The following is a 24,932-nucleotide window of genomic DNA, read 5'->3' on the forward strand; positions in this document are numbered from 1 at the left end:
GGGCAACCCCTTTTAGCACTACCTTTAATACCTAACACGCCTGTTGCGTTTCAGTAATTGCTGAGGGGAACAAATGAAGGGGCTATTTCTTGTAGCCTTCACATACCAAAACTTGCTCTAAAGCCATTGCAGGGAATCTAAGCATGCAAGGCAGCACAGTACTAAAAGCCTTTGCACCGGTACTGCCAACTTTCCAACATCCGTTTCTGATTATCCAACTGTTTTATATAATGCAACAGAGGAAAAAAAGATATTGGTTCATTTCCCTATAACCAGAGGGGAAATGATGGAACATTTATTATAGTAATTTATGTCAGTTGTGTATGCATTTAAACCAATAAAATATCCTGCCAAATATTCCTCCAAAGCCAAACTGGTGTTCTTAAGGAGTGATAGAAGATTTCACTGAACACATATATAATACATATTTTTTTAAACAAAGTGTCTGTTGAAGAATCCAGGTATTCCTTTTGATGTTATATAATGACTGAGAGTTAAATATAATACCTGGCTCTGTCAGTGTTTGTTATTAAACCCTTTACCAAAGGCTTCCATCTTGACTGAATTTACATTGGACCAGAGCCTGAGAAAATATAATACCTCAAATATAAAAAACTTTTCTGGGTCTGGTGGGGAAAGTGTTTCTTGAAAGCATTTTTTTTTTAATTTAGTTGTGATCAGTATAAATTTACATTTAGATTGTTCAACTTTTTCTTTCTAAAAGAGAATCAAGCAAACATTATGATACCTGTCTCAATCTTCTAACATACTACTTTTAACTCAGAGCTAGTATTTAGTGCCTGCTGTTTATCAAAACATAACTGTCATCAGAGAGGTCTCACCACTCAAAGAGATGCAAAATTAAATGTTAAAAGCAGGTTGAGAGATTGAGCATTTCTTCTTTAAGAAATATCTTATTTTGCCCTGAAAGTGTAAAATCACTTAATCATTGAAGAGACAATTTAGAATATATTGGGCAAAATTCTGTTTACATTTTTCACTGCTTGATTTTCCTGTGACTTATGGCACATGAAGTAAATTGCCAGCAGTACCAGTGTTTTCTGATATTTTTTCTCTGTTTTGGCAGTTCTCATTGAACAGGATCAAAAGAACATCTGTTAACAGTGACTCAGTATCTAAGAGCTAAATCCATTCCATTGTGCAAAATCCAAGTAAACAAGCCCAACACAGAAGAGCTTCCCTATAACTTAAGGCAAGAAACTTATTTCTTCATTGCTTTGATACAAGTGACCCATGAATTCAACTCCTACAGAAAGATTCTCACCATTGGGTCTCTTCTCTGAGGTTTTTCTATTCTCAGAGTCTCCACCATGCTTTTATGATTATTGCCATCACGGCTGACACCCTAGGAACTTGGATGGAGCTTGAGCTTCAAGAGATTCTCATCTGTTATTTTTTTGGCATGGAGAGGGACTTTATAAAGCCCTGAGGCAGTTTCACTGTTGTAGGTAATTTATACATAATAACTCACTTGCCACTTCTACTAATATTATTTGCTTATATTTGTCCTCTTTGTCTGCTTTATCAGAACAATCCTTGCTTGCACAGACAAACTGAATGATCACTTGTGTGGAAAGGCAAGGAGGAGTTGGAGTCTTATAAACTATTACCACCATAACTCATTATTTATATTAACTTCTGGCTCCATCTAGATAGATATTTTGATGTATTATGGGATGTGTCCAAGGACTCTCCCCCCTCATCACCTGAACAGGCACCTTTCTGATGCACCCTATTCTCCCTTATTTATGTACAAGAAAAGACTGAGAGAAAAGGACAGGTTTGTTCGGCCTGAGCTAATTTAATTTTTGTTTTCAGCTGCCCAGTTGGTCATTATAGAGAAGATTGAGTCAGACTTTTCTCAGATGTGCATGGTGAAAGGACAGTAAATGGACATAAGCTGCAGCATGGAAATTCCTTTTATATATATTTGGAAAAAAACCTCTTCATTGAGCGTGATTAAATGCTGGAAATTATTATTTTCCAGTAATCGTTTTCTGTATGTTTTTTGTTAGCACATTCATTTTGTTAGGGTAGAAGATGCTTATAGATTTCATTAAACATGCCTTTTCTTGAGAAGAAACAGGTAAGTATTTTTCTAGTAACAGAACTATAAACAACAGAACCTATGATCCATTCCTGTTTTTGAGAAGACAAGCTACAAATTTTCTTGACTAGATGGAGCTTCCTATAGGAAGATGAAAGGTCTTACTGCAGTGCATTAGAACAGCTGTAAAGTAGCCAAGATGTGATTGGAAGCATGAGTAAATGAGGAGGGGTCACTGAGCACCAGAATGGATTATTGTTTAACCAGGGAAAGATGCCACATTGCTCTACTCAACAATAGAGTTATACAAGGTCTTTGTGTCCTGTAATAGTCCCACATAATTTGTAAACTCTGGGCTGAACAGGCCAAGCAAGGGCAAGCACTTCCACCAAAGGAGACAGCTATGTGGCAGTGAATTGTTTGTGTTTTCCCTGCCCACTCCGCCAATGTAATGCAATTTGCTCGGGCTCAGCTCTCCCAGCTTCTTTCCATTCATGAACTGATTTTAGCAAAGCAGTAAAGATAGCAGTGTGATAGGATAAGATATACAGTGACTGTAGTGGCAAGGTAGTAGATTACATAGTTGCCTTTTTATTTTAAATTAAAAAATAGATCCTTAAGGGAGCAAAATTTTCACTGATTTGTTAGCAAACAGTGCATTAGCATGTTTCTTTCAGAGGCTATTTTGCTTGCTTGAAAACAGAATCTGAATTTTTGCTTTTAGTGAGGTATCTCTTTGAGTTAGTAGAAGCAAAAATGACCTTCAAGATTCACTTTCAAAGTAATCATTTCAACCAAAGACAAGAAATGCCTTCAAGATTCAGCTTTATGCAAGACGTGGCATTTGTTAACTTGTTCTCCAGTTTTTCTTTGATCATAGGAACCGCTAAATGGAGAACTCAGAGTGCCTTTGGATGAACATGCTAATACACTCATGTTTTCTTCCAGATAACTTCTTTAAATTGTCCCTTAGGGGACAACTACTTATGCAAAAGAAAAAAGAAAAAGAAAAAAGAAAAAGCCTTCTGACATCCAGCAGCTTCTAAATTTATAACAGTAGTTAAAAAACTAAAATAATTTTAATTGGTCTTGATAGATGATATACAATAACACCCAACACTGCAAGATGAAACACATACTATACAGAGTAATTTGAGCACTGAGCAGACCATGTCTAAACTACTGTATCAAAAAATTATACATTTCCTGTTTCCACTGGGTTCGAAACTAGCTGTGTGCTCTGAAGGCATGCCAGAAGTGATAGAACATTACAAAATCAACAGTAACAACAGCAAAAACTCCCAACCTCAAATCCTTCCAAATACATGGACACCACAGACCCTGCAAACTACTTAGCTGTAATTCCCTTTCATAAGTTCGAACTTGGAAGAGCTAACCACAAAAGCTGTTCTTGTTGCTTTTTTCTACAGGCAAAGGGAACCCACCCCAGCTTCATCCTAGGAAATTTCTCCACAGCATTTGAAACCATTGGTCATCCACTCCTGACATCATCCATGCATCTTAGCTTTGCTTTTCCTGGTTGGTGATGGGAAATGGGGAATTATCTACATAATCCCAGACTGGTGGATACTGCTTTCCATGTTCTGTCTAATAACATCAAGGTTGACCTCACAGCTCAAGTGTAACCGGATATGAGTTCATGAGATGCAAAGACTAAATATGGAGAATTACACCTCAAATCAGAATAATTTGCAATGCTATCAGCATGCATGTTTTCTGATGATAATTGCAGAAACACCCTGGAAAAGTGTTACGAAAAGTATATATTTACTGTTTATCTATTAATAACACTGTTTCCATTCTGGGAACAATATGTAGATTGTTCTGCAGAATACCTACCTGTGACATGTAGGAACATATTTAATGAGTGTTATTGCTATCATTTCTCACTTTACTAAAGCACACTTTAATGCAGAAATCTTTCAGGACACAAGGTTAGACATGGCGCATGAACATTTCTCCTGTATTGGAGACCCATTTGTAAACAACAAAGTTTTACCATTCCCTGAAAACAAGTTGCAAGGTTGGATCTTCTACAAAGGGTTCTATGGGAATGAGGGAATTATGTTCTGCAAATGAAGAGTAGTTAAAGAAACTGAAGGAGCCAGACCTTGCTCTGGGGAGCAAGCAGAAGGTGATACTCTTGGACTGTAATTTGTTCCTATCCTGTGTAATTGTAGAATGAATTTACAGTGTTTTGGACTGTATCCAGACTGTAAACTGTAGGGTCCGTGTTTGCAACATCTCTTATGCTCTGGACTGTAACAGGTCTCCCCGCCACCCCACCACCCACCCACCCCCACCTCCAGACTACATAAATAGGCTTTAGCAGCTGGCAAGAGAGCCTTCTAGTTTAGACATCTGCCAGTTGCTGCCCAGTGACCTTCTTAAAGTATTGTGTACCATACAATACACACAGAAAAGTGTTATCACCTGTTGCACACATTAAAGAATTTCTTATGCTTTTCCACAGCTCATTTTGTGTTCTTACACCCCTACTAATTCTGCTGTTCTTAGAGTCCCTGTCTCAACTCACATATGACTCAGGAACAACCCACTCAATCTCAAAACACCCCGCTCTACTTAGTAGTACAATCTGTTACTACTGCCGTGAGCCAAGCAAAGATTTTCCACTATTTTCTTGTGCTTGCTGGAACAGCTGCATTATTATCTCCTGATCAGAAGTATAAACCGGGCATAGCAGAAGAATAGGTTTGAAAACTACTCTCAAGCCTTAATTTATGTGGAGTGGTCTGTAAGGTCATTGTTTCCAAGCCAAAATGTAATTCACTGATAGAGAGTAATTTATTAGCCTGTTCAAATATCATTCTAGAACTGTTTTCAAAAAGTCAAAGGTTACTTTTAATGCCTATTTTCTCATCGTGGGCATAGCTAGTATTCATGTTACAACATTTTATTTTAAAATCTAACATTTGTATGAGTGGTGAGATGATAGAGGATGAGGAGTTTGTAGAAAGATGTACCAGTGGAAATATTTCGTCTTTTCTGTGGTTATTTGTTGCAATTGTGTTAAGCCTGCTGAATTCTGCAGATTCAGCCATGCAGATATTGCCTGGGAGACACATACCAAATCAGTCTGTTCATATTGTCTTTGGAGGCTCTAGTTTGAAGTGAATTAATTTCCTTTGCCACCCCAAAATACCTCCTGTGCATCTTTATCAAAGTGTTCTAGAGGGATATCAAAAACATCCTTGGAAGCTCTTAAAAACAGTAATATTCAGCACCTTCCTAACAAAACAAAAACAAAATAGTGAGGTAGTGAAGGGATGTGGATATAAAATTTCTTCATATTTTTTTGGATATGGCACATGCTCAGGAAAGCAAAGAATCTTCTTATCTTGATCATTTAAGTTAGATGCTGTACGTTTCCCTTACTGCCTGTGATGTGGTCTTCACTAGCCCCCAGCCTCCATGAACACCAGTCTCACACTGTCTCCTTGGCATGCCTTCCCACCAAGCACACAGAGAATGTTTATTCAGAGGGTTGAGGTAAAATGTATCTGTGATTTAGCTGGTGGTAGACCACAAAACAGGAAACTGATGGCAGAAAGAGCCACTTTTCATGCCTAGGAGCTTTTATGAATATGGAAATAAGGATATTTGCATATTTTTTCCCCAAACTTTCTACAGGATAGAAACAGAACTGCTGACTTGCTCAACTTAGCAAAATGCATTCTCATTTTAAAGCTAAATTATAAGGTAGAAGAGGAGTTTGAATTATCTTTTCACTACCTGAGCGTTTATTCTCCAGAGTTTAAGAGCAAACACAAAATCCCAGGGTATTGCTGCAGTTCTTTAACATCCTTATTTGATGGAAACGCATTTGAACAACGTACTCAATGATAAATACAGCCACATTATGTCTTTTTCATCTTAAAGGATGCTGATACATTTTAATTAGGTCAACACTATGAAGGGACTAGGTCTGTAATAAATAATTTCATGATTTTTGCATTAGGCAGCAGTCAGCTATTTTCAGAGATTTGAAAAAAAATATAGAGGTTTTTACTACACCAGAAGTTTTCTGAAGGCGAAAAGGAATATAATTCATTCTCTGAGGACACACTATAAATTCTATTTTGTTCCAAGCCCCAATACTATAAGAAAAAACTAGATTCAAAACATTACCTACTAGATTCATACATAAGTGACACAGACAACAGATTACACAAGCACAGCTGAATGCTTATGTCAGCAAAATAAGTTTATTTTCAAGTACTGCCACGAGATCATCTACCTTAGTTTTCTGTTTGCAGATAGCCAGGATAGGACAACTGCATTTTGACATGTAATCATTGATACGCAGAAATGCAGCTTCCATTTATCTCAGTGTGATCAGGAAGCTCTCAGCACTTTGAATGTGAGTATGCTTACAAAAACACCAAAACAGAGATGAGAATGTATATGTCTAACTTCAGAACATTGCATATGCAGTTTTGGCGTTCGCTGAGCAGACAGCTTGCAGCAGTTTTAGATGGTATCACCGTTTACACTTCAGTTCCACCCCTTAAAATAAAAGGCCAACGCCTTTTTGAGGTTCATGCCGTGATAAAAAAAAAAAAACAAAACCAAAAAAAACCCCACACTAATAAAAGAATCTATTCAAAATAACACCGCCAACGCAGAAAGATTTCCCTCCACCATGGCAATTTGTATTTCCATATATAAAGCCAAGTTCTGCTATTTTTAATCTACTGCTAGGAAGCCATACTAGGCATTAAGCAAGCAGGCACCATAGTTCCATGAGACAGATTTTTTACATTACTGTGGATCTGTCAAAACAACACTGAATCTATTCCTCCAGCAGAAATGCCCTTCAGAAACATGGTCCAAGAAAGGCTGCAACTGGGTGTCTGTCTCTTGGCAAACTCCTCCTGCCTCTTGTGAATGTCATAATATGCTACTTAATTGTGAGAGAAAACAAAATTTATTGAACACTGAGCAACACTCAATTTGCCAGATATTATTTCTAAGATGATTTAAAGCATGCTAGCATGTAGCATTATAAATAAATGTGTCTAAAAATCCACTTTTTGTTTTCAGTTATTATCTATAGTGCTTATCTGTCATAAGTGATGGATCACTGAGGACCTGTCGGAGTTGAGCTATTTATCAACAATAAAAAGTGGGGAAACAGCAGCATTCATTGAGCACAAGCTGCTCTGTTCTAGCACTGTGGTGTACAAGAACGAAACAGCCGATTATGATGACCATATCTTTCTTCAGAATCTTATTCTGGACTTTCATATATTTACGTGATATGAAGCTCCATCAATTCTTAAAAAAATGTTGGAGATTATGTTTATGGAAATGTTTTTCTGAAAGGGTTTCTGTACATTCTGGTTCACACTGAGTTTTTTCCAAAGTAATAAAAATCTGAATTATGATTCACCTACAGATGCAAAAAAAAAATTACTGCCTTTTAAAGATGCTTTTATAATACTCCTTTAGAAAACTAAATTAAATTTCACCACAGTGCTCAGCTTTCATTAGTTGGTATTTTTATATAAGAATATAATCTTAAGAATATTTCCCTAGATATGCCTGGCTTGGATGTGATCAGAAATTATCATACTATATTATCACTGTGAGAGTTTGACTTTCATCCTGTTTCACACCTTGGGTGATCACAGTCTTGAAGGCAAAATCTGGTTTCATTGGAGTCAATGCACAGATGTGAACACAGGGACAGAGGTTTCAAAGGGCCACATTCCTATAATTCTGCCAGCATGTATGGACAGCCACAACGGAAAAGGTGCATGACTCTATGTCTGTCTCACCAACCAGCATACTTGCTCCATTGTGAACCATAGTACGAGGAGTTTCAAAGGTCTGACAGTCAGAGATGCTCAAGATACCATGGCCAGAGCTCTGCCTGAGTAGGGTGCACCCCATTACTGCTGTATAAATACAGCAGTTTTCTCATGTCACTCTTTGGGATCTTGTGGGAGTTTTCTGTAATACTCCTATAAATCTTTAGCTAATGGAAAGGGGTACCAAGGAAAAAAAAAACTTTTTTAGATGGCTCTGTCACCTAGGAAGGTAAATTCACATAGACTGTGTGATGCACACCCCAGGTGGACACCTGTGCTTTCTGCAACTGGAATTACTACAAATGTACACAGTACAATCCCTTGTCCCTTTCTGAGAAATACCTAACCCATTCCAGTACTCTCAATCCTTAGCCTTCTTGGGCTGTAGAATTCAGGACACTTCTTTCCTGCTAGTGGTTCTTCCCATTCTTGATTAGTTTTGTGACTTTGAACAAAACCTGTTTCTCTTCTCTCCTCTTCCTCCATTTAAAAAGAAAATACAGAATGAGCTTTATTTGCCACCTGCTTTTATGAAGTATGTTGGCTTCTGCAGTTAGATTCTCGTGGCTGGAAAATCAGAGAATCATGGAATGGTTTGGGTTGGAAAGCACCTGTAAAGGCCAGCAAGTCCAACGCCCCCTGGCAATCAGCAGGGACAACTTCAAAGAGATCAGGTTGCTTAAAGTGCCCACAACCTGGCCTTGAATGGTTCCAGAGATGGGGCATCAACCACCTCTCTGGGCAACCTGTTCCACTGTTTCACCACCCTCACTGTAAAAACTTTCTTCTTTATATCCCATCGGAATCTACTCCCTTTTAGTTTAAAACCATTACCCCTTGTTCTATTGCCACAAAATCTGTGAATGGACTTTGAAAACTCAAGAAATCCTTGAGGTTCTGATACTGAAAGTATCACATTATTTTATATGCAGTACCAGCATCCTTATTTGTCAGACTCAATGTTTAATAGAATTGAATAGTTTAAACTATGTAAATAAATTAAGAGTGATCACGGAAGAGTGCTCAACACAGCAACAACTCAGTGGAAGTGGGCAATTGTTTTGAAAAAGAATCTCACTACCAAGAAAACCCTCTTCTACGTTCTCCACTTAGCCTTGGCTGATATCACATGGAACTGTGACCTTTATTGAGGCAGTTCCAGATTTGTGCTACAAAAAATGAAGCTGGCAAGCAAGTTCAAAGGGCGTGACTTTTAATGAATGCCTTCACTCCTTCTGCTGCGTATGATCCCTTCTACAATGATGACAGAAAATATCAAGACCTACTGTTTGGCTCTGCAGCCAGTAGTTTTGATTTTTCTTTGGCATCTGAATTCTCTGTGGCCTTTAGTGTGGCTGTGCTTGGCTTCACAGAGTTGAAAGTGCTTTTCAGTTTCTTAAAGAAAAAAAAACAAAAACAAAACAAATGCAAGTTTCTTGCCAGGCAGATTTTTCCCCACTGAGTTCCCACAGCTCTAATTTTAAATACTGCAATATTTCCCTGCAGAAATGTTATGGATTATTCTATTAAACCAACTCAAAAGTGGTGATGAATGTTTCCTTGTGCAGCCATCCTCACCATCCTATAGAGAATTTTTCACTGCCATCATCTATCTTCTTCCTGCAACCAATCTTTGGCTGCAGCATGTTGTGACAGTGTTCAAATCCCCTGGCTGCTGTCCTTCTTTCTGTGCTTGAAAAGCCATGAAGACAGCAGCTTTTTCAACAGACACGGTGGATGTGAACCCCTGCTTTTCACCGTTTAGGCATCCCTGGCTTTAGACTAGTCTGTCCCACATATTTGGTTGTATGCATAAACCTTTGTTATGACAAGAGTACTTTTTGAAACCAAAACTGATGGCCTAAACAACTTGGCTTCAGCCTAATGAACATGTTGATCTGCTTATAGACTCCAAAACTAAAGAGTTTATTTGTCCAAGCACTAAGGAAGTCAAAGGGAAAATTAACTAATACTTGGAGAACTAACCCGTAAAAGACTTCTACTGCTTGTTCTTTAATTTTCTCCCCCGCTCCAGAAAAACTCACAAGTATCCTGTCTTCATTAGGACAGCCATATAAAATGCTCACTACCCAAGCAGGCTGTGGGTGAATTCTCAAAACCTAAGGCAGACAAATATTTGTGTGCTGTTGCTGCAGCCTCACAGAGCAGTGGCTTCTTCAAGCAAAACAAAACAACTTCAATTGCAGTGAATGTAAGGCCAGGCCATGGGAAAGTTTAACTGCTTGGAAAGTAGACAAACTAAACTCTTTGAAGCCAATCAAATTCCTGTTAAAAATAAATAAATAAATAAAAAATAATCCATGGTATAAAACCAGCTCTTGCAAGTCTGGGAAGTACAGCAAAGGCAGTAGTCCCTCTTCCCTGCTCCTGAGGCTCTTCTGCAACGCCTTGGGTTCCTAGCCAAAGCCCCAATGTCTCCAGATACTGGCAGCCTCCAAAAGGCTGCCTTACAGGTCTGCGTGAATCTGTCTAATACTGCATGGGTTTTGCAATTTTTAGCTGATACTTTCGGCCTCTGTTAAAGTGTAGTGGTAGGCATCAGATTTGAATACTCAGTCAAGGAGATTTTACCTGCTTCTGAATTGGTGTGTTCTGCCCACAATCCCCAAACAGGTCCGAATGTCAGTGTTCCCTAAACACAAGACTGGATAGCAAACAAGGAGTGGACATGCTTCTTTTAAACCACAGATCCTGAACAAAGCTCCTGCCTGCCCATCTCTCCCCACTGAAAACACAGGGAGAGCCCTAGGTCTGCTGAGAGAAAGAGCTGTGAGCATCCTTTCAGTCACTGTTCTCCAAAGAACTGATCACGGCTTTGTGATCATGATATCAATGGTATCATCTCAAAGATGACTGCAGGGTACCAGAGATACCTGAGTATACTTACACTCTCAAGACGGTGATAAATGGTATTCATAATGGCAGTTGCTTGTCACCTCCGCAATGAAGAACAGGATATTCCTTTTTTATACAGACTATATACCCATGCATGCTTGAGCTTCAAATGTATTCAATATATTTTTAATTACCCATTATCTTACTGTGGAAGATTATTAAAATATGCTTTGACCCTAAATCTGAAAACAATACTATCTTCCTGAAGGACCTTTTGATAGTATATACATAACTATCTTGGTATGAACTTGCATGTATTTAGAATATGGTCTCAAAATCCCACCTTTCTATCATAAACCTGAAGCGGAGAGAAAGTGAGGCCTTGAAAATTAACTGAGAGAAGTTAGAGTTAGTTGAGATTTGTTAGCAGACAAAATCATAATGAAGTTTATGTAGGAAAAGGCAATCTGGAATCTTACTACTGGAGAAAAAAAGCTGAAAAAGCTATTAGACAGAAAAAGCTATTGGACACAAACCAGAGGCTTTGGGAAAACTGTGGAGACATGTTTAGCCTACATTTTTTTCAACCTCTCAGGACAGTGTCTAACCACTCTATTTTTAAAAAACTTAGAAAAGACCTTTATATAGAGACAGGACAGTCTGGCTACTTGAAGAAGCTTCAACTGTATCAGAAGGTAGCACCTCATACTCAGAAATCTTATGTTTCCTCTACCATGTTTCCAAGATAGTTATGGGTAAAGATCATAAGCAGAACTGATCACTTTCTTTAGTCCTTTGGAGCCTTTTCAACACCCTGGGAAAAAAAAAAAAATCTAACCCCCTTCCATTCCAGCAAATAACACATTTGGGCACTAAGACAGAAGGGATCGTTTTCATCTTTGTTTCGGCAATAGATTGCATTTTCAACTCAAATATCTTAAATGAGCCACTAGCAAAGATATGCACTCTTGTCTTAGGTGACGCAGGCATAGAGGGTGAAAACCTGGCCCATAAATATAAGCCTAATTTCTTGGTCACAGCAGTAGGGTGCCATGTTCAGCAGAAACATTTATTCATCTTTATTAGCATCTGAGCAGGCAGTTTGACTGATTACCATGCTGAAATATGTCACTGATCTTCAAGGAAGGTCCATGAAGTTTGGAGTTCCGCTATCCATTTGTGAAACATTGATAAAAACAGCTTCCTGATCCTAAATATAATACAGTTTCAGAATGATATGAGCACATTGGAAATGTTCAAATCACGCTGTACAACATAAAACACAATTCTGCAGTTTGGTCTTTATTTTCCTCATTGGATTTTTTGTTACATCACAAGGATACCACCTAAGATCAAGCTTCTTTAGGACTTTGGCTGATGTTGTGGCAAAGATAGGTGAATACTTTTTGTGCCTGCTGTCTGGGTTGAGTAGCAGACAGAAGGTAACACTAGATCACCATTTGAAAGCCACTACTGTGGGATGATTGGCCTGATCCTGAAATTCTAACACATACTGGTTGTAAATGGGGTTTTCTATACAAGGCACACACTGTATTTTTAAATAGTTATTTGCTACCATTGTTCTGTACCATATTGGGAAGCAAGAATTAATTATAAAAAAGGAGAGAAGGAAATAACTCGTATGTTGGAGAAACCCGGTTTCAAACAGGTTAGGTCTGTAGCCCATTTCCCCCCACCCTCATGGGGTTTTTTTGCCTCCCTTCTTTCTGCAACTCTGTATCTGTCCCATTATCATTCCCACGTTTCAGCACTTCTTAGCCTTCACATCTCATCAGCCTCACAGGTCTATCCTTCACTAGTTCACCACATGGAGGAGCCTGCCTACTTCTGCACACAGGTTTACATTTTCAGACCTGCCCATTGCAGTGGTTTCATTGCTGGCTGTAGCACTGTGTGGTGGTCTAGCAGCTTTTTAGAAGTTTAACAGTTCAAACACCCACCATATATGCACGGAGCACCCCTCTAGTGCATATGCTGTGAGGTTTGGTGAAGCCCATGTCAGTCACACTGCCTGCAACACAGATCTCACTTACATATCTATCAGCTTGTTTTGGAACAGAAAAATGAGAGGACCTATCAGCAAAACTGACTAGAAGAGCTGATAAAATGGCATGGAAAATTCCACATGGGTTTTTGTTGAAATTTAATTTTCAGCTAATCTTTCAAAATGTAGTAAAAAAGTAATTGCACAGGCACAGTATGTAAAAACTTCCCAGCCAATTCTAAACAGGTTCCCACAAGACTGGTATTTGCCTTGTACCTGCAGGAAATGTTTCTCTCCTAAGTGTATTTCTACTTTGACTAGAGGGTAGAACTAAAAATAGTTATCAAAGACAGTTTGTTAATGTAAAATTGATTGCTTCAGCCTTACTTCTGAGTGTTCACAGGCAGCAGAATTAATTTTTTGCTCTTTTCCCAATAGAAGCCATTCAATCACCTTTCCACCGTTCATTCGCCAGACAATTCTATATAAAACAAAATAAGTTTGTGAAGAGAACTTTAAAAGATCTCAGTCTTTGAGGTGAGGCTTTACAATGACATGAGGAAGCTGAAGAGACCCATTCATGCAAAAGCATGCATAACTCAACTAAAAGTTTAAACTATCATTCTGTCTGAAAACTGAAGGCACATCTTAACTATTGACAGCAACATTGTCTGGAGTCACCAAAGCCAATATTAAAAATTATAGTTCAGATAGAAAAGGGAGCCTAATTACAACAACAGATTCATCTGAAGCAAGGTTATAAATGAGTTGCCAATGAACTCCATATTCTTGCCATGAACTTGCTTGGTTCGCAAGTATCTGTCAAAGAACATTTTAGATAAAATACAGTGCAATTAGCTGAGATTACCTTAATGTAAACAATTTTTGTGTGACCATGATTTCCTCCCATGTCACTCCTTTCTTCCTCTGCACTGATTTTCAGCTGTCATGGTTTAACCCCGGCTGGCAGCTAAACCCCCACGCAGCAGCCACTTGCTCACTCCCGCCTAGTGGGATGGGGGAGAGAATCAGAAGAGTGAAAATGAGAAAATTCATGAGTTGAGGTAGAGACAGTATAATAGGTAAAGCAAAAACTGCTCACACGAGCAAAGCAAAACAAGGAATTCATTCACTGCTTCCCATCGGCAGGCCGGTGTTCAGCCATCCCCGGGAAAGCGGGGCTCTGTCATGCCTAACGGTTACTTGGGAGGACGAGCGCCATTGCTCTGAATGTCCCCCTTTTCCTTCTTCTCCCCCCAGCTTTATATGCTGACCCTGACATCGTGCGGTCTGGAATACCCCCGTGGTCAGCTGGGGGCAGCTGTCCGGGCTGTGCCCCCTCCCAATACCCCTGTGCCCCCCCAGCCCCTCGCTGGTGGGGTGGGGTGAGAGGCAGAACAGGCCTTGGCTCGGGGTGAGCGCTGCGCAGCTGTAATGCAGACAGCCCCGCGTTACCAGCGCTGTTTCCAGCACAAATCCAAAACACAGCCCCACACCAGCTAGTATGAAGAATACTAACTCTATCCCAGCCCAACCCAGCACATCAGCACTGACACAGAATCAAAGCAATAAATGTTCTCACTGCTGTAAATGTATACTCAGTGCAGTGGCACTTCAAACCACTGTAATTTTCTACTTTCAAGAGCCCCACATTTCAAGACCTCTATTTTCTAGTGGAAGATCTCCAAACACTTCCCCATTAAATAAAGCATGCTTCAACAAAGAATGAAGCACAGCCTAAGCCAGCTTTCCATCATTTTTGCTTGTAATTGTTTAAGAAATTATCATGTGGTAAATATTAAGCAGCCACTTTTGGTCTTAAAATCAAACCAAATCATCCTGAATACATTTTCTTAGCTCAAGAAAGTTTAGGCCACCAAGTGTGTTCTAGGTTAGAAGCACAGACTATAAAATGGCCTTTAATTCGGCAGGGTTGGTAAAGCCAAAGCCATTAAAAAGTACAGCCCATCGAGCATTTTCCTTATATTAATTCTCTGGCAAAAGAACAACTGTATTACTCAGAACTGAACTAATCCTGTGTTTATTAGGTTTGATTTCAGACTCAAGTATACATTAATAGTGAAACTTCATCAAAGAACTTAATTTCAGAGAGATATTTATGGATATATATGAATCATGGGAAAATGAAACACACTCCTCCATGTTGATCTCTCACAGGGTGAGAGGGATAGGTACATATGACTCAAGTGAAGACAGAGCAGATAAGGGAGCCCTAGCTTTAACTGGGAAAAATTAAATGAGCTCTTGAGTTCATTCACTTTCTCATTGGAAGCTGGATGTCTTCCATTTAAATCAAATAATTTTTCCCAATAAATGTTTAAATGAGATGGTGTGGTTTGCCGTCTTGACAATTTTTGTAGCTTTCTTGCTAATCTCTAGAATGTTTGCAAGATTGCTGTGATAGTGAAAAGGATTTAAAAAAAAGAAGGTCTACTAAAGTAGGCAAATATGGATCCAAGCCAAACAGCAAGGCAACATGATTAAATACAGTATGAATGGCAATCACTTTTATGGAAGAATAATAGCAGAAGTAAAATTTGTATGGTACGTTAAAGATATTTATCTGAAATCTGAGTTTCACATGCGAGCAAGGAAATACTGCAAATCTGCCCCAGCCTTAACAAGGACAACATTGCCAGAAGACCCTTCCCTCCATAATTTCATAAGGAAAAAAACCTAGGAATATTAGTTTTTCAAATTCTTTTTGATTTTTCTCAGGAAATATAGGAAATGTATTCTTACAGACAACCTTTTGCAAAATATCTTATTAAGACAGGGAAACTGAGACATCATCTCAAAATGTGCACCCTCCTACAAAGTAATTGCCACAGCCTGATTTTTAAGTTCCTATGCCATATAGCCAACTACAGTCTTGGTTCAATTCCCATCATAAAGAAACATTTTATTGTGGCAGATCAATGGTCCATTTATATCCAGTGTTCTACCTCTTACACTGACAATAGGAGACACTATTTAGGAAGAACATATGAGCTTCATTGATGCCAATGGTCCATTCCCTCATGCTTGCCCATTATTATGATTAGGTATGTTAGAGAAAATGTTTATTTTGGACCTATTGTCCAGAATTTTCTTATCTATTTACAAACTTTTTTTTTTTAAAAAAAATCTGTTCTAAGTCAGCCTTTATAACACACATGTCATTACAGAGCTGTTTTTAAGCAACGTGACATACATACATATATGCACATATTTTTAGATATATAAATATGTTTGTATGTGCAGTACACCCTGAAGAGACCTCCACAGTATCCACATATCTAGGAATGATATATTAGAAAAACAACTCATTTGTTCTTTGGCCATTTTCCATTTAAGCACAATACTATTTAAAGCAGGAATTGTTTACAAGACGCATAACATTTCACAGGTACTGTTGCCTGCAGCAAGATATCAATCACTTTTAAGATAATAAAAGGGCATGTGTCACAACTGGCACTTCTTCATTTGAATGTCTTTGAAATAAGATCTGAAACTGTGCTGCTGCTTTAGTGGGTGCAATTCCCAACTTGACAAGGCAGCTGAAAATAAACCCTCAAAGAGCAGTCATTAATACATGCTATCCTTTTATCAACATATTTTCAAGGTCACCCAAAAGTTTACAAGTGTGCTTTTCTTATTTCTTGAAGTGAAAAGTCCATCTCCAAAGCTATCTCCCACACTTAGAGGATTATCTTTGAGGAAAAAGATAGAGAGCAAATAGGATGTTAAGTGGTGAACTAAGAGAGGTATACAGTTTCTATGTCTAACAGGATTTTTGCCTGGGAGCATGTAAAATCTGTTGCCAATTCTCTTTTACTTTGCATGAATAATCTTGTTTCAAAATGAAAAGATATCTTGGCACTGCAAGATATTTCCTTGGACTTCCTTATTTAGTACTCTAAATTTTATTTTTTTTTTATTCCCCCCAGCAGAACTATGTTTTATGGAAACAAACACTAAAAACCCTACAGCAAGTTTCTCTTGCAACAGTTTTAGTAACTGTAAAGTGATCATGAAAGCTGTATGTAGAAAGAGCACCGAAAAAAGAACAAAATATCCTCACCACAAAGAAACTGGTCAGGAGCTCTACAAGCATGTTGACTGAGGAATATACATGAACAGGCAGAAAAAGTGCCGGTAGGCTCATTAAGAAAAGGGGAAACCTCAGGAGCCAGAAAATCCCCAGAGTCCCCAAGGGTTTATTAATCTAATCCAAGGGTCCTCAAACTACAGCCCCGGGCTGGATACAGCCCCCAGGGTCCTCAATCCGGCCCCTGGTATTTACAGACACCCCCTGACCCCCCCCCTGCCTGGGGTTGGGGGGTAAACCAAGCAGCCGCAGATGGCTGCCTGCCACTGCATCTGCGTGCCGGACCCCTGATTAAAATGTTTGAGGTCCCCTGATCTAACTACACTTTTCAAGTCAGATGACTCGTGCTTCTCAAGGTGAAGTTAGCTATTACAACTGGATCTAATGACTTTCTACCACCAAACCCAGAAAATTCCTTTTCTTTGCACTTTAATCCCTAGTTCAAGCCCAATGTTCCTACTCCTTCCCTCGCACTCATTCTTGCACTGGTCAGTCCTCATGGTGAGCCAGTTCAGCTTGCTAACGTGTCAGAAAGCTAATCCAATGCAAAGAGAATGAAGTCTTTTCCTGTGTTAGCAAGCTAAATCAGCTTACAGTGTGGTCAACCGTGTCCCAAAATCTGTGCAAAGACAGGGACAGGGCTGCACAGGAGGAGTGAGGGGAATGGGAAACGGAAGGGCTTCTGCTTCCTGGCAGCTATGAGCAGTGAGGATGGCCCAGCTGTAACACTTAGTCACATCCACAGGGTCTTTAACTCTGCAGTTGCATATTTCAGCAAAGCTAGAACAAAGCACGTAAAAGTCATATATCACTTTCTCTACCATGACATAAAATCACAATCTAGGCTAAAAAATAGATTTTAAAATCATGCATACTTGTATTTGTATTCTGAGTATGTGCTTTTCATTCTACCAGGGTTTTTTTCTACCAACATCAGGAATGAGTTAATAAAAACACACACACACACACACACAAAACCCAACAAAGGCAAGATTTTTACAAGCCTTGAGAAACCAGAAGTTTTGTTGGCTTTTTTTTTTTTTTTAAAAAAGACTCAAGCTAAATATCATGACACCTATGACAACATGTGTAGTTTACAAGAATGCTTTTTCTGCTCTACATTGTTTTCCATTGAATTAAGCAAGACAAGAGTTTTTCAGTGCTGCCCTTACCCATTTACATCAGGCTGAAGAAAGTTTTACCTCCTATTATCATTTGGCCAGAACAAATGCTTCTGTAGAAAGCAGTTGAAAAGAGGAGGGATAAGGGCTTGCATTTTTCCCTCTTTCTTGCTCTCCATTTTTCCTCTTTCCTGCACAGCCAGCCTCATTCAAGTCACATTTGTAAACAAACATACATCAACATACAATTATGATGAGTATACAGTAGAATTGCCTCTGATTTGTATCAAAGAAATGAAAAGAAGGCTATATATTTCAGGGGAAATCACATACCAGTGTATTTTACTTTTTAAACTATCTTTTTTTATAGCTTAGCCTCCAGATGGTGAATGATTGTTTGCTAGGCTAAACTGATAGACAACAACACTAGTTTTTAATTACATCTTTGAACATACAGTGTATTGAAGTGGAGGAAATGAGTTAAAGCTAAAAATTATTTATTGCAAGAAGCACTTAGTATGAGACTGCAGATAATTACAGGAATGTCTGCTTCTGGACTGAAACAAATTGCCTCATTAGCTCAGTGGTAGAGAGATGGTCTCAGAGACAGCATCAGTTGGCTCTCACAACATGTTTTCCTCTTTAATTAGTGAGATATCAAGCAAAACTGAATTGTATCATTTCAATGACTGCCCTAAATGAACCCTTGGTACTAGCAGTTAAGAAACTTTACCACTGAAATACCATATTTTGCATTGTAATTTACTAAACAGAAAATGTATTTTACAGCCAAGGGTTTAATAACCTTGGAGTTTCTAAATTAAGTCTCATGTAGACACTCAGATACTAAAACTGAAGCTTCATGGCATTTTTATGGTTTTCTGTGTGTGAAATCTAGTTTTTTAAGTGGTTTTTCAAATTCATAGATTTGAATTTCTGTATTTGTAATTACTTCAGCACTTCTAGTTCTCAAAATCTGAGGCTGACTCAACCGTTAGGTTAAGGCATGCAAGATAGGAAAGGATCTGTGTAGTTGCAGACAGTAATACTATACTATCTTGTTCATATAGTTAAAACTCCACTTCAAAATTGGTAAATGAATTATCCCCATTCCTTCTGCAGAAGGCTATTTTAGATGTGATGTCTAAGATCACTCTTATTTCCTGCTACATTTATTCACAGACAGTTCATAAGTCATATAATTTAAGATTAGATTTCATTTCCCAATTCCAGTTCAGAAGTAGTGAAGATGCACAAGCACATACACAAAGCAAATTTCAATAGCACTAGAGGCAAAAGCTCAAGGAACTATGAACAGCCCTTAAAGAACAAAATATAAACTTAAAGAATCAATACATACAACAAATACAGGGCATGAAGACAAGCAGTCAATAATTCAATCGTGAATTTATTTTTACTTCCAACTATTCGTAATAATTTTAGGAATGACTGAGTGAAACTGATCTTACTTACTAGATGAACCACTTTAACATAAAGGTGAGCAGACGAACTTTCTTACAGAAAAATACATTTTTGAAACCTTTTGGGGATATATTTTAGACACATGGCTGCTATGTACCTAAGTGTAGAGGGACATCTGACACAGAGCAGATGTCATCTGAACCTTTTAAATGTCAGAGGGAGCAGGATGGGTCTGGATTGTAAGTGTCCTCCCCCTTGAGCAGCTCCACAGTGTATCCGTTCCTCTGTGTGGCAGAGGCAAGGTGCTTTTATACAACCCAGGGAAAAGGCATTTGTATTGATGGGACTAAAGCCAAGCTTCTCCCAGTTGTCTTCTGTTTCAGAATAGATCAGGAAAAAGAAGATTAAGAATCTGTTTATCATAATGAACTGGAAGCAGTACATCACTACTCCCTCCTCCAGTAGTGATGAATGGGCTCTGCTGACCTTGCCATACACACACACACTCAAGCACAACTGATCTCATCGGCCCCAGGGCACACACTCCTAGGGCGTTGTGCAGGCAAGCATGACAGGGTCATTGCTCTCCTCTTTCCCTAGGGACTGAGTTGTTGATCCCTTTTTTTCTTTTTTTTTTTTTTTCTTTCTCTGCTGCCCAGTGTCTCAGGGAAGGAGAAACCCCCTTTTTCGATAATTCCCAACATCCTAAGTAATCTGGGCTCAACTCAAATTCGGGGTGAGCAAGGTTTCACCACTTCATTTTTCCTCTCTCAGTAAGATATTGAGAGATGCTAGTTCCGAGCACCCCTTCTACAGGGAAGCTCAAGGGTTACAGCTCGTTCTGCTTTCTGCTTATTGTGTTTGAGAGGAGGAGACTAGCTGATAAGAAGGGATGCAAACCTTTACAAGGTGCTATAAAACCAAAAGGCAAGCAAAATACCACACTATTAAAAAAAAATAATCTGAAGGGTTTTTGTTGTTGGTTTTATTTTTCTCTCCATTTCTTATGTACTGACTCAGTTTGCCCAGCTCTGCTGATGTCCTTGCATTTGAAGACTATTCATAGAGTTAAGGAAATGAAGACGAAGTACAGTTGAAATTTCCCTTTTTTGAAAGATCATAAATTGCCTATTTATAGAAGCTGCCATTTAGGCAAAGGACCCCCACCTTCCAGAGTGATTTTATAATACATACCAATTCCAAACAACAACTTTAAGCTGCCATTTAAAAAATCAACAACAACAAAAAAAAAAAAAAACCCAGAAAAAAGATCAACGAAACCAAACAACTTCATTACCTTTTAATTTATATGTTTTTTCTGATTAGATAACCCATTTTCTAATACCTGCAAGGCCATGAGAATTCTGGTGGGAAAAAACCACACAGCAGCAGCAACAGGTCTCCTCAGCAGTGAAGTGCGTTACAGCAATACAAAGCAAAGAAAGCACTTAACCAACATCGCCCAATACTAGGGAGTAACCAGGGTACCTTTTCATGTACTGCTGTTTGTAGCCCTACTCCTCTGCTAACTCCAGGGCAGGAAATTTGACAGGAATCCTTCCATTTTTCTCTGGAGACTAGGAAGAATCCTTAGGCAGTAGGCAGCACTTCTACATGTCAATGTAACAAACATGATTGAAGCCGTCACTAGAACACTTAATAATTTTGCTTCCATATACCCTTAACAGATTTGAGGATGACATTTGCATAGCTGTCACTGTACCAGTATGTCTGTGCAAACACTGGAAAAATCGTATTTCATATTCCAAAGCATTATAAGGCCATTGCTATATATTAAAAATTGTACTATTTGGAAAATTCTTATTTGCCATCTGTTGCTGCCACGTAAATGCAATTCCAAGTTTTATTTTAAAACCATAAAGGCTTACAACTCACCATTAAAAGTAAATGCTGAATTCCTCACATAAAATATCCCATGGCTCTGGAAACAGATGGAGCTTTAAGAAAATCCACACTGAATGTTAATAGAATAGTGAGTGTTGGGAGCACTGCTAAAGTGACTTACAGAAATACTGCTGAGTTCAGTTTCACCTCTTACCCTGGCTTCCTCCTGGCAAGCTCCAAGTCACTTTTTTTCTGCCTCAGTTTGTCTGACTGCAATATGGAGAAAATAGTCTGCAACTGATGAAAATGAATGTAGATGACGCAAAATGCCAACAGTGCGTTTGACACACCTTGGAGGAATCAAACTACATGAAACGTCCTGCAGTGGACTTGCAGTCTAACTGAGGTGCAAGTCAGAACAGTCTTATCAACATACACAGAACACAGTAAACTTGAGTAAACCAGATACAATGCAGAAACCATACAGGGGCATACAGATTTTGTAATGATCCATGGAAAAATTAGCTGAAGAAGCTGCATGGTACTCAACCCAGGATTACTAAAAATAATTTTAAATACAGCAAAATCTGCTTCTTCCTATTTCAGGCCTCACTGCATGCCTCACCCTCCAGCTTCAGCCAGGAAGCTGTGTAATAGGTTGGAGTGTCTGCAACCAGCCCTGTTGACATGCCTGCAGATATCATGACTGTAATGAGGTGAAATGAGTATAGAATGTAGGGTTTTTTCCATTCTACTCATTTTTTACATAAAACTAAGATGTAGAATGGCTTTTTTTGTCCATAAAGATTAAACTAGAATAAAACTAAGATGTAGAATGTCTTTTTTGTCCATAAATATTAATCTAGAATAATTCTGAAATAATTTCATTCCCTGGTGTCACATTAAAAAAATCATATATCCTTTTGTATGCACTTAATAGAAGACTTTGACGTTATTAAGTGTGCTTCTTATTGGTATCTGGGTAAACTTTCCTGTGACAGATATAAATGTCGCTAATGAGATTTTAAAAGGTGTTTCTGAGTAGTTCGTTTAATTAAATTACACTGGCTTAAAGTGACCTTTAAATGCCACTCTCTACTGACTGTACCTTTACAATTACTTGTTATCTATCTATCATTTTAGAAAGAAAACCTCATGCTGAATAATAATGAGAAAATAATGGTCCTTGTCCCCTTATCTAATAAATATCATAGTGGGATTTCACACTCCAGCATCCCTTATTGAAGGGTTAAAAATGAGAGGTAAGGGGAAAGAGCATTTTTTACAGTTCCTCACTAAGACAAAAGAAAAAGTTTAATCCCATCAATATCTGCTGCCAGACTTCGTAGGCTTTTCTCTCATTAACATTTAGAAATGCCTTTACTCTCAACATTAAAGTCCAAAATCTTCAAAATTACCAATCAGGCAGGCCCAACTGCTTTCTTACTTAACTTTATTTCATTTTGCTCTTTAATCTGTGTTCAAGAGTGGGAGCAAATTTAAAGTCTCTCTTTCACTGGAGCCCTCTGCAGCTCCCAGGCATGATGGGGGACAGTTCTGCTACACTTTCCCATCCTTTCCAAGAACCCTGTTATCCAAACCCATGGAGATTACAATCAGGCCCTCTGTCACCTTGAGATATCACAGGATATAGGAGAAAATGTGAGAAAAAATGAGAACAGCAATAACATGTTTTTGTGGTCTTTCATTGCGTCGTTAGCAAGGTTCATGGGGCTTGCCCCAAACACCAGGCTAGGTATATACCACTAAACAAGAGGGGACCAAGGAACAGGCTGGAGTGCTGTATGCATGATGGTCCATCCTGTTGGTTATCACAATTGTTAACAGAATTTTGGTTCATGTCAACAATCACACACCAAGAAAATGCCTGGGAAAGGTTTGGAAGACAGCATCCTCAGGGGTTTGTTTCCAATAGATGCTATGGACAAAACTGAAACTGATTTTAATTCCTTCCTCTAAAACAGTGCCACAATGGTATCTGAGCCCCAGTGTATACCACGGTGAAGTAAAGAACGGCAAGTTTCCTTATTGATTCCTGCCTTGCCCTGGACTGCAATAAATGTATATGTCTGGAAACTTTTGGCTCTGACGCAGGCTAACTGTTAATTGAATAGTGCATAACCTTTAAAAATAATCTACTTCAAGTGATGAAGTCGTTCAGGGGTAGTTATTTTTCTCTCCAGAGCATCTGTTATCCTAAATACAATTAGTGTCAATACTTCATCACGTCCTTCCACTTTTCTCCACGTTATCATCAGCTGAACTTAGACTGCTAGAGTAATAGACAGTACACGTGTAGGAGAACAATGAATCTTGTCAGAGCAATTGAGCTATTGATCGGGTTATGTTTTTTCTTCTCTTAAAAGCTGATGGGCAGATTCCACCTTTTTATGACAGCAGCTCCCATTAGCCTTAGTGATATTTGGAACCATTTGCTTCAGGACTGAATTTAATATGCAGACATATATCATCTGTGTTTTGACTACCTGTTGATAATGTATTGACTCCAGCTGAATACTCTTGCTGGCTTTAACTCTTCCCATGTGTGTTTTCTGGGTGTCCTTCCCTTAGCAATTGCATAAATATGTATTACTGAACAATTTGCATAGATCATCATTATCCAAATTTACTGAAAGTAGGACTGTAAGTGGCTAATTGAATCATGTTTTTCATAGATGTTTCATTCAGTCTGACAGACTTCATTAAAAATAGCAGGGATGGGGAAACACAAAAGTTTATGTTCTCTTACATTAAAAATGAAGACTATCAGACTCAAAAAAGTGGTCAGAAGAGGATCCTTCATTAAGCTTGTACTAAAAAATAAATGTGATTTTTTATTTCCCTTGCCACAGAAAAGCTTTACCTCTCAGCCAAGCTGATGAAATAGATTGTGCAACTGTTCATCTACAATGTGGAAAAGTTGGGTTTAAATAGTTTCTCTTAGTCTTGACTTTTTCTTCTCTTCTGGCCATATTGTATGTTCTGTATCAGAGGTCTTGCATGTCTCATAATCTTAATGTGCTCTGGTTCTTTGCTCTTACTGTTTGTAATTAATACCTAGCACTTTGTGTTTCACATGGCACCCGCAGAGAGTTACTGGTTGCTCCCCTGCCTTTGGTAAAAGGGAACTTTTAGGAGAAAAAAAATTTGGAGGCTTCTTTAAACTGTTTACTCTTTAGTAAAAATTAATTTCTACACCTAATTAGTGACAAGGCCATTCATTTGTAAACTGTTTTTTGTTCATAGCCTATGATAAGGTCTGACATAAAAGCCAAAATCAAGTGTCACATACTTTACATTATTTCAGCAAAGGATCAATGTTTTCTTTTTTTTTTTTTCCTATGGCTCATATTTAATTAATTAATTAACATTAATAATTAATTAATGGGTTCTAATATAATGTGTGCTGGGTTTGGCAGGGATAACGTTAATTTTCTAGCTAGTATGGGGCTAGCTATGTGTTTTGGATTTGTGCTGGAAACAGCGCTGGTAACGCGGGGCTGTCTGCATTACAGCTGCGCAGCGCTCACCCCGAGCCAAGGCCTGTTCTGCCTCTCACCCCACCCCACCAGCGAGGGGCTGGGGGGGCACAGGGGTATTGGGAGGGGGCACAGCCCGGACAGCTGCC

Source organism: Falco rusticolus, chromosome Z (assembly GCF_015220075.1).
Source record: "Falco rusticolus isolate bFalRus1 chromosome Z, bFalRus1.pri, whole genome shotgun sequence".
In the NCBI taxonomy this organism is placed as follows: Eukaryota; Metazoa; Chordata; class Aves; order Falconiformes; family Falconidae; genus Falco; species Falco rusticolus.